The following is a 14175-nucleotide window of genomic DNA, read 5'->3' as shown; positions in this document are numbered from 1 at the left end:
CAGCTGGGCATAGGCAGCAGCCTCATAAGCAGGCCTTTAAGGATTACACTTCGGGCCTATTTCTGGATAGATACCACAAATTGTCTTTAGGATGGCTACCATTTGATCATCACTCTGCTCTACAATTATAAAGAGGAACAAAAGAGCAAATGTTCTGATCTTTTTGGCTAAATACATTTCTCAGGAAAGAGGAAAAAGAGAAAGGTCTTTTGGGTGGGAGCATGGTATTGAACTAAGGATATAGTTTGGTGGTAGTCTTCATTCACTACAAGATCCTGAGTTCGACATGCAAGCACGCACCCATACACGCACGCACCCATACACGCACGCACCCATACACGCACGCACGCACATTTTAAAAAGGTAACACTGGTACTAGAGAGATAGACTTGTGGTTAAGAGCACTTACAATTTGGTGGTAGTCTTCATTCACTACAAGATCCTGAGTTCGACACGCAAGCACGCACCCATACACGCACGCACCCATACACACACGCACGCACATTTTAAAAAGGTAACCCTGGTACTAGAGAGATAGATTTGTGGTTAAGAGCACTTACAATGTTGCTCCAGAGATTATGAGTTTGATTCCTAACACCCGCACTGGGTGGGGCTCACAGTTATATGTAACTCCAGCTCCAAGGGATATAATGTCCTCCTCTGGCCTCTCAGGGAATGTGCATGCATGCACATATACACACAATTCACTCACACATACATACAGATAAAAATATTTTTAAAAAATAGGTCTTTAAGAATATGCAAGGCCCTGATCCTAAAACCACACCAGAAATGGGGAAATGGCAGCTTTAAAAGTAACAGCGACCCAACTTTTTAATAGAAAAGCTGTCTTTTAGTGACCAGCAATTTAAGTCAGAACAAACAATGTCGATTAAATGATATTTGTTTAGATGATGTTTTAGGAAGAGAATAAAACACATCCATTCTAAAAGACATACAGCTAACTTTTTTTCTCCATAATATAGTTATCTGACACAGACATCCGGGAAAGTTGCTGGAAGACTTGGCAACTTAAAAATTTACTAACTAAAATAATGTAGATTTCTTACTTTTGCTGTATTGTTTTGAGACATGGATTTATTATGTACCTGTGGCTAGCCTTAAACTCACTTTGTAGCTAGCATAGGTTGGGTTTGAACTGACAACAATCCTCCCATCTCCTCAAGAATCTTATGCTTATCCTTTTCATAACCTTGATCACATTTGATTTTAATAAAGTAATCATTATTAGAATAAACTTAAAGTTCCAAATTTAGAAATCCTCAGGGTCAATTCATAACAGACACCCCATTGAGTTACAAATTAACTAAAGGTTGTCATTTATAATAAACTGTAAATGAGAATCTAATTAAGAGATTGTTTTAAAATTCCAATTCTAAGTCCAAAGAAGGTGAAGCTTCCCTGCTCTTTACACACTCCTCAGCTATAGTTTAGGTTTCCTAGATCAGTAATGACGAAAATGAACTCAGGTATTAATATATACAGAGACTTACTCTGTCCAGTTTAACCAAGGTTTATAACTTAGTGATTTGTAAAACAATATGCCTAAAAGAAAAAGCTACAGGACAAAGAGGAAATACCACTAAAAGAAAGCACACTGTTGAATTTGAAAATCTATCCTAAAAGATTAAAGCTACAGATGTTCTTGACACTTACATGGATGCTTTCTAAAGCTCAGGTGCTGGGAATCTATTATGTGCTACAGACAAAAGGGATTCTGTCGGTTTTAAATTTTAAGGGGTTTTGAGAATCTTAGCAATGTGGATACATGTTTGGATATTTTCCTCACCAAAATACATAGGCAAAGACTATCATTAATTGATAAATTGTATTTTACTGAAAGAAAAGGAAGAATAGCAAAGATGACCCTTAGGAGCCAGGAATACTATAAACCTTGATTATATCTGTGGTCACATTTGTGACTTTGAAACTAATGGTAATATGTCTTTTCTTAAAGGTTTGGCCATGGGTGCTTTTAAAAAGGGGATTTACTAAACTTGGAATTATGATCATTTTATTACTTTATTTAAAGCTGCTAAAAGGGATGAGAAAAGGACAATTAAAAAGCAGATATAAAGGAACAGATTAGACAGGAGGTTAAAAATTTGTCACTTTTAAGATTAATTTATGTGCATGGCTGTTTTGCCTGAATGCACATTATGTGCAGGACATACATGCAGTGCCTGTGGTAGCCAGAAGAGGGCATGGATCCCCTGAACTGGAGTTACAGAAGGTTTTTATCTACTGTGTGGGTACTTGGGACTCAGCAAGCCCAGGTCCTCTGCAAAAATAGCCAGCCAATGTTCTTAACTGCTGAGCCTTCTCTCCAGCCCCATACAGGCGCACTTTCTAATTACAAGATAGACTGCATAAAAGACATCACCCAACCATCAAACAGTTATCAGTGGAATTCTTAAGGAAAAGCTAGGAGAATACTAGATGTTACTTCATCTCAACCTTTTTGTTCAATCAAATTTCGTTTTCCAAGTAATTCTTAAAACTGGCTTAAAAGTATAGTGAACATCATGCTTCTGGTCCTAATAATTGTCATGGTGCAGCTGACAGACTCAAAGTTTCAAACTGCCACCTTAGGTGACATGATGCATCTAGCTTATAGCCTCAAAAATGAAAGATATTGAAAAGAAATTTACCTATTGCTAGGTTGAAAAAAATCCCATGATTCCTATTTTTAAACCACATTAGCTTTCACATAACTAAAATTATCTTAACCACAACATATTTTCAATCTTTCAAAATGACAATCCAAGAATAATCTACATAATGTACTGTGGCCTAGAAAATTAAAGAGAAAGACTTTTCTTTCTGTACCATTTTAAAACCCTCAGTACAAATTCTTTAAAAATCTAACTAAACAAGTAATTAATCTTATTTCCTTTAAATTTCCTGACATAAAACTGCAAGTTGTAAGGTAAAAATTACCTTATCAGTATTTTTGACATTTACTAAAAATCACATTGAAATATCAGCCATAGCCTGGAATACTTATTCACTGATCTGGTAATATACTTAATCATCAAATCACATCCCACTTTATCCTACAGTTTCAAGCCATGAGAGCATACACTCCCTTACAAAGATTAAATATCCAAATGCCAAAGGTTTACTCAAGACAGCTTATAACCCATGTGTGAAAAAAGGGTAATTTAGATTTTTGAGCCACAAATACCCTATACTGACTGCTTAGGACATACAAATTTCAATTTCTTCATTTTATAGAATTATTCCATGAAGTTTTGTGATTAAAATGAAAACAGAGTCAATAAATATATTAATTAATTGCCAGAATCGGTTCCTTTACAAACCCTGTTTTCACAACAGCAACCCCTCATTTAATTAGGGGAATTAAAAGTTGCTGAACTCAACAATCCCTCCAGTTAAACAAACAGACCCCTCATAGAGCTGTCCAACGCTGCCCAAACTATCCATCCTTTAGTCGAATCAGTCAGTTTCATGAATTGTAGGATTTATCTTCAAGTCCAGTGCTGACTCAGAGGGTAGCTTGTTCCCTAGAGAAAACAACCAACAAAAATCAGAACAGCTACTGCTCATAGGCTCTTTCAACACCCAAGTGGAAAGGACATACTTATTGGGTCCAAAAATAAAAAAAATTAAAGAGAGAGAGAGAAAGAGATAAACAGAGACAGAGATCAACTTCCTTTCAACTACAGAAGTAGTCAGTAGCAAAGGGCATCTATTTTCCATGGCAACTGCTTAAGTGTTCAGTCAGTTAGAGCAAGAATGTTAAATAGTCAACAACATTTCTAAGAAAAGCTACCACACAGAACCATCTGGTTCCTGACAGAAAAGGCACTATAAATGGCAAGTACTCCAAAGGTCAAATGTTGTTTATCTTTGAAAGGCTGCCTTAGGATACTACAGTAGAGAATGTTAACCTCTCCACTCGAGAACAGTACGCACACCTAGAGTAGCTTTGCTTCAGGGCTGTTCCTTAAGCACAGGTTCTCATTCTGTAGTTCACTGTTCTCATCAAAATGTAAGAAGAGTTAACCAACACTCGTCCTCAGTTCTAACATTGCAACCTGCTGCATTCCCTGGTATGCCTAAGGAAAAAGGGTCTACACGCAAAGCCTTTGAGCTTCAGGATATACCTCAGCAATACAAGGCAGCTATTCCATCTCAATAGCTAGTGATGTTTGTTGCAATACTATTGCTACTATGAGTAAGGAAGTTGTTAAAAAGCAAAACCAAAAATGTAAAGAAACCTAAAAGCTCAAGCTAATTCCAAAATCTCTCTCTGAAATAACCAGGTAGAATAACCAACATGACTTTTCATTTTTTTTTATTATTTCATGTATGCGTGGGTGGGGGGAGATTGCACCTATGTCTGTGCACCTTGTATGTGCCTAGTGCCAGGAGAAGGTTTCAGATGTCCTGGAACTGGAAGAGTTAGAGCAGTTTTAAGCTACCACTCTTCCTTAACTACTGAGCCATCTCTCCAGCCCCTAAGTTCTCATTTTAAAAGACTTGATCAGTGTTAATGAGTAATCAAGAATGTAAACATACCCTAATCAAAACAACTATCCTCATTTCCATGTCTTAAGATGAAACCCAGATTTGTGGAAGAAGATATACTGGTAACTGCATCTTGCAAGTTGTAATCATTTGAACACTGCCTTCTGGCATTTAGGCATTTTCTTTTTCTTTTTCAAAGAAGCTAAGAGACCCTAGAATGCAATAAATGGCATCTGTTATGTACAGACCCTTGGGAAAATGACACTCATAGCATTCCTGTATTGAAATGAGGGCCTCTACTGTGAAAAGCTGAGAAGCTTCTAACACGGTATGTCATGTCCTTTCTCCCGGGAAACCAGCTTTCTTTGCCAGTGGTTTTTAGAAACTACTTAAAAATCATGAGCTTCTGTAAATGCTTCAGGGCTCTCTGCCAATGCTCAATTTGAATTTTTGAACTATTTTCCCACTATTTATTGCATCAGCAAAACAAATACAGGCCACAATTAGTTTGCATTTGTTTTTGAACATACTGACACCAATATAACATGCTCAGCTGCGGGATTTTCAAGCAGGCCACAAATGAAAGACTCACTCCTGTCAACTTCGTACTTAACATAAACACTTATAATTATAGGGTGAACCCTCAGTAATAATCTTTATCTAAATGTACATGTACTCAGAATAAATGAGCACACAACTCATCCATAGACCTATAATGTTCATATCACCACATGACAACACAGAAAGGAAAACTGAGGAATTTCAGAGCAAATGTTACCTCCCCCTCACAGTGTCAAGCTACTATTTAACTAAATGACTTCACCCTTATCCTAAGTAACTCTGTGAGTTAATGTAATAAATTTGACCCTGTATATGCCAGTTCTCTCTAATTCTGATCCGGAGGCTATGTATAGACATTGCTCTACACTCTACTAGAAAATCATCCAAGGCTTTACTACCATCTCCTGCTACAGGTGCTCCAAGATCCCTTAACTCTACCAGTTCTCAAACACAATGTGTCCAACTTGAAGAATTAATGGCAAAACTGTCAAACATGTAAAAGAGAAGTGATCAGATAATTTTTTGCTTTCCATATCACACAGCCTCTTTAAAAAACCAATTTGAAAGATAAAGTAAAAAGAAAAGTGTGGGTACTATCAAAAAGAACTATCCATATGAACTAAATAGTGACTGGCTGGAAGTTAGCTAATGAGATATTAGCAAAATATGAATGTACAAAATGAAGGTAAACAGTAGCAGTAAGAAAAAAAGAAGAAACAGATAGAAAAGACTCTGCTCTACCTTGGGTATTCCTAGGAACTTGAGCTCTTCATAATCAGCAATTAAGACTTAATGGCTGTTCCAAGCAGAGAAATCCTGCTTGAAGCAGGATTTTCTTCCCATCTATTCAAATCCTGGTGTAACTCAGACTTAAAAAAATTTTTTTTCTCTATCCACTCTTCGGTTGAGGGACATCTAGGTTGCTTCCAAGTTCTGGCTATTACAAATAAAGCTGCTATGAACATAGTGGAACAGACATCTTTGTTGTATGAATGGGCATCTTTTGGATATATGCCTAAGAGTGGAGTTGCTGGGTCTTGTGGTAGGTTTATTCCCATTTTTCTGAGGAATCTCCATACTGATTTCCAAAGTGGCTGAACCAGTTGGCACTCCCACCAGCAATGGAGGAGTGTTCCCCTTTCACCACATCCTCTCCAGCATAAATTGTCATTGGTGTTTTTGATTTTAGCCATTCTGACAGGAGTGAGATGGTATCTCAGAGTTGTTTTGATTTGCATTTCCCGGATGGCTAAGGATGTTGAGCACTTTCTCAAGTGCCTCTCAGCCATTTTAGACTCCTCTATTGAAAACTCTCTATTTAGTTCTGCAGCCCACTTTTTAATTGGGTCCTTTGATGTTCTACACAATGGAGTACTATTCAGCAGAAAAAAATAATGGAATCATGAGATTCACAGGCAAATGGATGACACTAGAAGAAACCATCCTGAGTGAGGTAACCCAGTCACAAAAAGAGAAACATGGCATGTACTCTCTCATATATAGATTTTAGACATAGATCTGGGGAGTGCCAGCCTACAATCCTATGGCCAGAGAGTCTGGGAAACAGAAACTTCATTTAGTGGCTGATCGAAGAAGAGGCAGACTCCCTTGGTTAAGTAATGAGCTGAACTCAAGAAAGCCAGTAACAGAGAGGGAGGACTGATGATCAAAGAGATTAAGACTGGGCTGGTTTAACCCCCAGAAACAGCTGACCAGACAAAGGTTAACTCTTGAATCCCAGGCATCAGCCTGGGAATCCAGCATGGGACTGATCAAGACCCCCTGAATCTGGGTGTCAATGAGGAGGCCTAGGTAATCTATTGAGCCTTGGGCAGCAGATCAGTACCCATCCCAAGTATACACACGGACTTTGGACTCCCATAGAACAATGTGAGGTGCACTCTCACCCTGAACTCTTGGGGAAGGGTCTAGGCCCTGCCCTATATGAAATGACAGACTATGGACACCCACATGGAGGGCCTCACCCTCCCTGGGGGAATGAGGGGATAACGGGGGGGGGGGGGTTAGGGGGAGGGCACAGGAGGAGGGGAGGGAAAGGGAGAGGGAACTGGAACTGACTTGTGAAGCAACCTTGTTTCTTAACTAAATTTAAACTGGAAAATAAAATTTTAAAAATTTTTTTCTTTTGAAAGTTCACCGACTAAATAATACAATTTAAACTTTTTAAACAGGAAAAAAATCAAGCTCTTAGGCTCTCAACTGTGTGAGTTCTTTTGTTTGGTAGGGTTTTTTTGTGGGGGGGGTGCTTTTGTTGTTATTGTTGGTGGTAGTGTTTTGAGATGGGGTTTCTGTGTAACCTTGGCTGTCCTAGAATTTGCTCTGTAGACCAGACTGGTTCCAACTCAGAGCTCTGCCTGTCTTTGCCTCCCAAGTGTCAGGGCTGGAGAGATGGCTCAGAGGTTAAGAGCACTGACTGCTCTTCCAGGGGTCCTGAGTTCAATTCCCAGCAACCACATGGTGGCTCACAACCATCTACAATTCAATCTGGTGTCCTCTTCTGGCATGTAGGCAGAATACTGTATATGTAATAAATAAATAAATCTTTAAAAAAAAAAGGCACGTCACAATGCACAGCTCAATTGTGCTTAAAACAGAACAAATCTTAACCATCCTCTAAAACTCAACTCAAATATCTTCTTTTCCATGAAAATGTATTACTTATACACCCTTATATAAATCAGGCAAAATTCACTTCAATTTTTCTGACATTTTGCACCCCCCCCCCCTACAATGATAGGGCTGTGTAAAGAGGAGAATTTTAAAAATACACATAAAGGTGAATGCTCCCAATCTGAGGTTTCAGAGTTAGGTCTCAGATGGGGACAGTCATCACAGGTGACTATGATCCCTACACCTGAAAGCCTCCTGGAACTTTTAAGGCAGAATAAGCAATGAAAGAGACTTAATGTTCTTGAAGGCCTGTGTGTGATCACAATAACAGATTTAATGTCAAAAAGTCTCCAGAAGCATTTAACTTTAGAGGATAAAATGCACATGCCAAACATGTAGATACTAACTATAAAAGTCTGATGAAAGACTCAACAACATCAAAGCATGTAAGTGGAAAACATTAATGAGGACTAAGAGAAACAGAAATGGTATTGAGGAAAACAGGCATAACCTTGATCGATGAAATGCAGGCAAGAACTCAATAAACAGGAATTATTTCCAAGATTTTAAAAAAATTAACATTTAGCCAGATGTTGGTGGTACACACCTTTAATCCCAGCACTTGAGAGGCAGAGGCAGGCAGATATCTGTGAGTTTGAGGCCAGCCTAGTCTACAGAGCGAGTTCCAGGACAGTCTGCAAAACAATACAGAGAAAACCCTGTCTTGAAAAAAAAAAATCAAAAAAGAAAAAATTAACATTTATATATTTACTATCTGTGTGCATGTGGTGTGGAGATCAGAGAAGACAATTTGCAATACTGGATTCTTTATTTCCTGGGAGTCAAACTCCAGTCCGGTCCATCAGGCATATCAAGCATCCATCCAGCAGCAGAACAATGATAAGCACATTAGAGTTTGGGAGAGCTCCCCATGTTCAAATAGATCAGACAGCAAGCCCACCTGGGGTAGACAGACTTGAGGAGGCCGAGCTGAGTTTTTCAGAAAAGAAAGTGACCCTCAGAGGCTCTTCCCTGGACATTATTAGTGGATACTAGACCAAGGGCAGCTCTGAGGTTTTAGGAAGCACACACTATGCACTTAACAGAGTGATTATGCATTGTTCTTCCTTCACAGCATCACAAGCACAATGTTCATTCCTACTTCATCAATTCCATGGTTTGTTTATTAAACTGGGAACTCTTAGAGTCTCTCATAGGCACATGTCAAGTCTTGTGCACTGGGATCACTAGGAAGTATATTAGGTGTTACTTGAACATATTAGATATTCACACTGACAGGCATTTTCTAAGGAACAGATGCACGGGTAGTATATACAAAGAGGAATATGCTGGACAAAGAGTTGATGGGACACAGCAAGATGAAGGGATATTTCATCTCACCATTCAGAATAGTAGAGAATTCAGAAATCATCAATTAGTTCTGGAATTCATCATTTAATATTTTTATGCTCATGTTTACTAACCATCTACAGAATAGGAAACTGGACATGCTGTTACACTGTAAATTTTCAAGTGTTTTAGTTTGAAAAATATTTAGGAGGACACTGTTCAAAGGGAGGTTATATGTTCCAATAGTATAAAAAGATTTTCCCACTCAAATTTAAATGAAACAAATAAAAATAAAACTTTAAACAGTTCTAAAAAGGAAATAAGGTGGAATATATGATCAAATATAATGGTGGAAAATGTTTTAGTCTAAGTTTTTCTTCAAAGTGTGCCATTTGAGCTGAGTCCTAGAAAAGATAAGGCAGGAGCCACACCACAGGAAGACCAAGTGGAGCTCTACAGAGAACATATCTAGGAACTAAACACAACTGAAGATGCTCACAGCTGAACTGGGTGCAGCAGAGGAAGAATGGCAGGGTGAAGTGAGGGACAACCAGCACACAGACCGAGTAAGCTAGTATGAGGGGTGTAGTTTTACTCTAATGACAAATAGTAAGCCATAATCTGACTGTCACTTGGGCTAGTATAAAGAAAGCCACTGCAAAGGCAAACCAATCCAATTGCTGCAATAATGCACAAAAGGAGACACAATGGTTTGCTCCAGGGTTGGTATAACAAAAATACACAGAAGCAAACCTTTTGGATTGAAGGCTGAACAGACAAACAATATTACTACAGGTTCAACATGAAAAAGGCAAGAAAAGAAATTTCAAGTTTATTGCTCAAGCATTTCTCCAAGAGTGATGTCAACTGTTTAAAAGGTCAGACAAGAGGTTACATGTAACTCAGCAAATGAAATGTGAAGTAAGAATTGGAAATTCTAAATAAACCAAGGTCCAATACAAGTTAGAATACATTCTTCACAGGAAGCAGAGATTTTCACACTGCCAAGCTACTGAAAGAGGATACTGGGACTGTAAACATGAACCAGTTTAGTATCTTTGCTACCTATAATTTTAATAAAATTATATAATTATACATTCACATTAAAAAGAACTTCATAATAACCACACCCAAGTCCTGGAGCAACAACCTATTAGGTCAATGTAGTAGTAGCCTTTTATAGTAATTATAACAAGGAACAGAAAGTACATAGGGGCAAAGGGAAAAAAGCCCTACCTCCCTCATGGCCACCCATGCTATGTTAAAGTCATGGTTCTTGATCAGGACTGACCACAAGAACTGCCTGAAAGCCTTCCTTTCTAAAACAGGTATGTAGAAATGAGAGGAAAGGAAATAAATGCTGAGAAAGTGGATTTGTTTGTTTGTTTGTTTGTTTGAGACAGGGTTTCTCTGTCTCTGCCTCCCAAGTGCTGGGTTTAAAGGCGTGCACCACCACTGCCCTGAAAGAAACTGGATTTTTAAGATGTGGCTCCCAGTCAAGAATGTACTAGTTTTTGTTTGTTCATCTGTTTGCTTTTAGAAACAGTGTTTCACTCACTACTACTCAGAGTTGGCCTGGAAATCACAAACCTGTCCCAGCCTTCTGAAGGCTGGGATTATGGCCATGTGCCCCATACCCAGGAGAAATGTACAAAAAAGACCTGGGGAAATGTTGGTATGATGCTCCTTGGTAAACTGCTCAAAGATCAGAGCCATGTTAATTTTCCTAAATTAGGCTTTTCTAACACTAATGATTCAAACAGAACCTTCTTACTGAATACAAGTTTAAACGGTTAAATAGAGACAAAAGGATTTTTTTACATAATTACATATAAAATAAACTCTCCTTTCTTTTGGAGGGGAACAAGCCCCTCACTGACTTTAGTATATACTACCATTTCAATTTTACACCACATCCAAACATCTACTTAAAAACTTTTTTTTTTTTTTTGGTTTTACGAGACAGGGTTTCTCTGTATTGTTTTGGAGGCTGTCGGTCCAGCCCAGCCTCGAACTCACAGAGATCCGCCTGCCTCTGCCTCCCGAGTGCTGGGATTAAAGGCATGTGCCACCACCGCCCGGCTACTTAAAAACTTTTACAGAAAACAATCCCCCCTCTCTCATGAATACAAAATCATTTTCTGTAGTTATATATGAGAAGCAAAAACCCCTTGACCTAACTTTACCTAGACTTTTCAAAATTTGAAATACTGGGAAAGTGCTGATATTTAATAACTCATTTTATTTAATATCATAAACTTAAACTTTTATTGCATAAATCATTTTTCATGACACAAAGCATGTGTGGTGGTCTGGGTGGAAATATATATATATATGGTGAGTATACCCATGCACAGACACATAGAAGCTAGTGACAGGACTCCTACTGAATTTGAGACTCACCAACTAGCTGAACCAACTGGTAGCAAACCCATGGGGATCCTCCTTTCTCTGCCTCCCAGAACTGAGATTACAGGGGCATGGCATCATGCCCAGGTTTTAAGTGAGTGCTGGTCCAAAATCAGACTCACATTGTAAAGAGTTCAAACTCTAGACCAGACACAAAAGCTTTGATACTGCAAATGTGTTCTTTTCATAGAAACAAAGATAGAAAACTCAAACATTCTCCCGACAGAGAGATTAAGTAGATTTCAGAAAGAAAATGTCTGCTTGGAAGATCTTGATTTGATAACATCCTGATGTGGCTCTTCATTTCAAGAATCAGATAAAAAGTTCAAAATACGAGCATGGTCAGCACACCTTTAATCCCAACACAAGGCAAAGGTAGGTAGGTGGATCTCCGTGAATTCAAGGCCAGCCTAGTCTACAAAGCAATTTCCAGGACAACTAGAGCTGTTACACATAGAAACTGTGTCTTGGAAAAATGCAAAATCTGCAATAAAGAAGGAAAAAAAAAGCATGATACTACAGAATATTTCTCATTTACAGGAGAAATAAAGTTGCAATCCCAAGACTAAGGGTATTATAGGAAACAATGCACTTGAAAAAAAATCCCCAAAACTTATACTCTCCAGAAGAGAACAAAATGTATAACTAAAACGCTATTTAGTTAGTGCTAGACTGTAACTGGTAATCCTCCTGCATTAGCCTCCCAAGTGTTGGGCTTACAAGCATGCCTCACCAAACCCAGTGCAGAACCAATTTTTAAATGGTTAAATGGGGAGTGAGGATGCAACTCAGTGGTAAAGCATTTTACCTGGCAGAATGCAGGCCCTAAGTTCACGCCTCTGGGTGGTGGCAGGTAGTGTACAAAGTACCTAGCAGAGTTTAAAACTACAATATAAGCACACAAGCAATACAGGAGTGTACATATCAAACAGACATAAAACTTTATCCTTGAAAAACATTTTAATTCAGTGGGGTTTGGGGTATCTGATTACACTTTTTTTTCAATCCTGTTAGCCAAATGAACAGTTTCAATTAATCAGTAAACCAAGAACTAAAAAGCATGGGATGAGATCATGAGGATAGCTTATTTATATGCTGAGTGTGATGATACATGCTTACAATGCGAGCACTTGGGGGGAGTCAACAGGAGGACTGCCTTAAGGCTGAGGCTAGCCTGGGCAATATACAGCAAGATCCCTGTGGCTTTGGGGGAAATGAGAAAGGTGGTGGAAGGGTGTGTAGTGATTTGAATGGGAGGAAGTGTATCACCATGGGGGTGAACTTTAAGTCCCCTATACTCAAGCTAGGCCTAGTGTGGCAGTTCACTTTCTGTTGCCTGTGATCAAGATGTAGAACTCTGAGCTCCTTCTCCAGCACCGGTTTCTGACTGCACACCAGTTTGATAATAATGGAATAAACCTCTGAAACTGTAAGTCAGACCCAATTAAATGTTTTCCTTTATATGAGCTGCCATGGTCATGGTGTCTCTTCACAGCGATAGAAACCCTAAGACAGGATGTCTTTCACATCTGGGAGAAAAAACAACAACAACAACAACTATAAAATGTTTCAAATTGATTAGTTACAACTATTTATTTTTCTTCAATATATTATATAAAAAGTGACATTTGTTTCCACACTTCCTCAAAGCTTTCTTAACTTTTCCAAAGAAAATATTTTTAAAAATTCATAGATGACATGGGAATCTGGTCAAAATGCAATTTAATCTATGCCTGGCTTTCATGTCAATAACAAAATAGTTTTTAGAACTGACTTATGTAACCGTACTTCACACTCTGGTTGAATTTGCATCTATTGTAGAAGATACGTGGCTATTAGTTTCAGAAACACCCATGTATGAATTCATAAACTAATTAAAAAACCCTAAAGCTTCTTCCCACAGTGTCAACTTTCTCTTCTACATCTTCCTTCATACAGTGACCTTCGTTTTGCCCTAACTTCAGCCTGGTCATTATAAGTAGCACAATTTCCAGACTAGCTGTCATTAATTCAACCTTTACCCTTAAAATGTTGACCACATATAAAACACAGAAATTAAAACCCTAAAATTATGAATAACTCATCCACCTTGCTGACTGGTCTATGATGGTTAACTTTCGTTAAATCTCTAATGTTTGAAGAAAACAGAAAAGTGACCTGTGTGTCCCCAAAATTGACCAAGACCAGAGGTGACAAGATTTTCTGTAGTCTTGTCAATGGTAGCAAACTGTTAAGCCACATCATTGGATTACTTCAACCAAACACCATAACAGTGTGGGTTGCCTGCTTCAGCATGAGATCCCCTCCACCGCATGGTGAAAATGGGCATGCCCACACAACAAGACACAAATTTAATAAACCAGATGGACAAAGACCGGTATCCCACATTTTCTCTCTCACTCTATATTTTAAAGCAGAAAGGTGGTGACTGGAAGGACAGAGCAGGTCAAAAAAGTAATGAATTTAATCCATTATTTTGTGTACTACTAATATAAAAAATGTAATGGCTAAGATGGGCACATGAAAGGTGTGGCTACTATATTAATTTGGGGGATCAAAAGAACACTTTTTTCCTTCTTAGCTCACTTAAAGTTGCTTAAATCAGTTAATGTAGCTGCTTTGATACTGTTGGGGGAAGTCCTGTGCATTTGTCAATAAAGTACTGTTGAGCCTATAGGAAACCTAGATAGGAGGGACTAGGAGTCCAGG

General features: G+C 38.4%; 1 protein-coding gene across 1 annotated transcript in view; it reads right to left on the bottom strand.

The window, feature by feature from the left end:
* Pan3 (poly(A) specific ribonuclease subunit PAN3) overlaps window positions 1-14175 on the bottom strand; it is a 120490-nt gene that overhangs the window by 39095 nt on the left and 67220 nt on the right.

The sequence above is a fragment of the Mesocricetus auratus genome, unplaced genomic scaffold (assembly GCF_017639785.1).
Source record: "Mesocricetus auratus isolate SY011 unplaced genomic scaffold, BCM_Maur_2.0 Super-Scaffold_100008, whole genome shotgun sequence".
Classification (NCBI taxonomy): domain Eukaryota; kingdom Metazoa; phylum Chordata; class Mammalia; order Rodentia; family Cricetidae; genus Mesocricetus; species Mesocricetus auratus.
The sequence above is the reverse complement of the archived record's forward strand: the minus strand, read 5'-3'. Positions and strand labels throughout refer to the sequence as shown.